Source organism: Chrysochloris asiatica, unplaced genomic scaffold, assembly GCF_000296735.1.
Source record: "Chrysochloris asiatica unplaced genomic scaffold, ChrAsi1.0 scaffold00478, whole genome shotgun sequence".
Classification (NCBI taxonomy): domain Eukaryota; kingdom Metazoa; phylum Chordata; class Mammalia; order Afrosoricida; family Chrysochloridae; genus Chrysochloris; species Chrysochloris asiatica.
Genome location: NW_006408996.1, coordinates 429,656 through 432,265, shown reverse-complemented (window position 1 = coordinate 432,265; position 2,610 = coordinate 429,656). Strand labels below are relative to the sequence as shown.

Sequence of the window (2,610 nt, the reverse complement as noted above, 5' to 3'; positions counted from 1 at the left end):
GTGTTGAAGAGCAAAGATGTCAGCTTGAGGACTAAGGTGCGCCTGACCCAAGCCATGGTATTTTCAATAACCTCATATATATGCAAAACCTGGACAGTGAATAAGGAAGACGTTAGAAGAATTGATCCTTTTGAGTTATGATTTTGGAGGAGAATATTTGAAGTGTCTTGGGCTGCCAAAAGAACCAACAGATTTGTGTTGGAAGAAGTGCAGGCAGAGTGCTCCTTGGAAGCCAAGATGGCCAAACTTCATCTTTCATACTTTGGACATATTGTCAGGAAAGACCAGTCGCTGGAGAAGGATATCATGTTTGGTAAGGTGGAGGGTCAGAGAGAAAAAGGAAGACCCCCCCAACAAGATGGTTTGACCTACGTGACAAAAATAGTGAGGTTGGTCCAGGATCGGGCAGTGTTTCATTCTGCTGTTCATAAGGCCGCTATGAGTTGGTACTGACTCAATGCCACCTAGCAACAACATCATGTCCTCAGTAAAATAAATAAACATTGTAAGTAACAGGGATCTTTAAGACAGAGTGAGAGAGTTTAGGAAAAAAAATATTGAAGCATATGAGTATTATTATTACTGTTCTCAAATTAGCATACTTTCCCAGGTTGAGAAAAATTTAAATGAAAGAAAAAGGCAAAATGATTATATTCATATCTGAGAGACTGTTCAAATATTTACATATTTCTTCTACTTATTTACTTGTTAAACTTTTAATACTTTTGATTTCAGTAGATTATACCTGTTATTTAATATCTAAGAGCTTCTACAAATTTTATCTTGCCTCTCTCTTGATGTGTTTTGCTGTATTAATGAGTTAGCATTAGCTATCTCAATTTATATCATACACACAGCAGTTATATTTTAAACTTTTGCCAAATGTTCATATATATAAATACACACACCTCTAGGAGAAAATTTTTTCACTTTTGCTCTTAGTACTTTAAATTATCACTTTTAGTCTAGGTTTATCCAAGTTGAATTCTTATGGCAAATTATATTAATTATTTCAAAACTCTGAAAACATTGCAGTTAATTGCATTCCAAAAAAGTTGGACAATCCCCATTCCTACAACAATAAATCATTGCAACAACTTAGCTGGTTAATTAATATGTTAGATATTTTTTATTAAGGTTGGAGTCATGTTTTATCATGCATTTCTACACTGTATATTATTATTTAACTGATTTTTTAAAGTGCATCTTTAAAGTGTAGGGTCACTAGGCTAATTCTATAAATACGAACTAATATGGTTGTAATAAATTATCTTTGTGCAAAATAGAATTAATGTTGTAGCATTTCTGCTATGAGAAAATGCTGCTTCAAGTCTCAGTTCTTGGAAAAGCTAACTCTTTTTCTTTCTTATTCAATAGACTTTTTAAAACCTAAACTCTGTTTAGCTTAATCTGACACAAACATTATTCTCTAAATTAGTGTTTGTTTACTTATTTAAGAAATACTCCTATTCCAATGAATACAGGAATGTGTTCCAGCTGTTCACAAATAGTTCAAAGTTTACTTTGTCAAGTTTTCAGCCAGAACAACATCAGGATCTGACTGTGGAACACATAACTTGAAAATGCCAACAAAAAAGACTGAGAAAGTGAGCATAGATTTCATCAGAAGAATGAAATTAGAGATCAATCTATGTCTTTTCGTGTAAGTTTATAAGCACCTCATATCATCTCTTGAACTCACTAAAAGACATATCCTAGAAGTAATTATAAAATAAAATTGTTCTGCCCTATCAAAGTTTTATATTGATACAAGGATAGACCAACATATCAATAAAGATAATAGGCACGCATCTACACTTAGACACACACAAAGACTCCTGAATAATCCCCTACCTTAAAAAAAAAAATGTCTACAAGAACAGGATACAGAAATAAAGTTCTTTAAAAAAAAAGAAAGAAAATTTATCAATATGATAAGGGGTTCCAAAGTCATACTTTCTAGGAGTTAATTTGTGATGGCACAAATGAGAGAGCATCCCTAGGATGCAGATGTTGTTGTTGCTGTCAAGTACCATCGAGTCAGTTCCGACCCATAGCGATCCTGTGTAGGGTTTCCAAAGAGTGACTGGTGAGTCTTGAACCACCGACCTTGCAGTTCAAATGGCTTTTCCGTCTGGTGCATAAACCCACAGCACCACACCAGGACTCCAGGATGTAGATACTATTGTATAAATCATACTTTTGTATAATTTTGTGAAATTCATCTTTTGTATAATCCATACGCAAGCAACATTTCAATGAGATAAGCAAACGATATATACTTGCACACTTTTAGGCAACCAAATTCTGTGTGTATGCATATGTGTATACAAATAATCAAGGATAAGTTGAATACTATTCCTATAAAAACCACAGACACTTTAAATAATAAAAATGTTTAGCTACTGTTTTTCAACATATTCTCCATCTATGTATATATACTTCTGATGGCAATGTGTCTACCTCTTTAACCCTTCCCCAAAGTATTCAGCACACTTCAAGATGGTGTACACCTCTCCCTTTTTTAAACCATTCAGTTTCCCCTTCTTCTGTTCAAATGATTACCTCTGGGTAATATGTTGTTTTTGTTTTTGTTGTTGTTGTCAGGTG

At 33.8% G+C, this 2,610-nt stretch overlaps 1 protein-coding gene across 1 annotated transcript in view; it reads left to right on the top strand.

The window, feature by feature from the left end:
• The window catches only part of CDH9 (cadherin 9, type 2 (T1-cadherin)), a 325,686-nt gene that overhangs the window by 174,570 nt on the left and 148,506 nt on the right, over window positions 1-2,610 (top strand). The gene's annotated exons all lie outside the window — the stretch shown is intronic.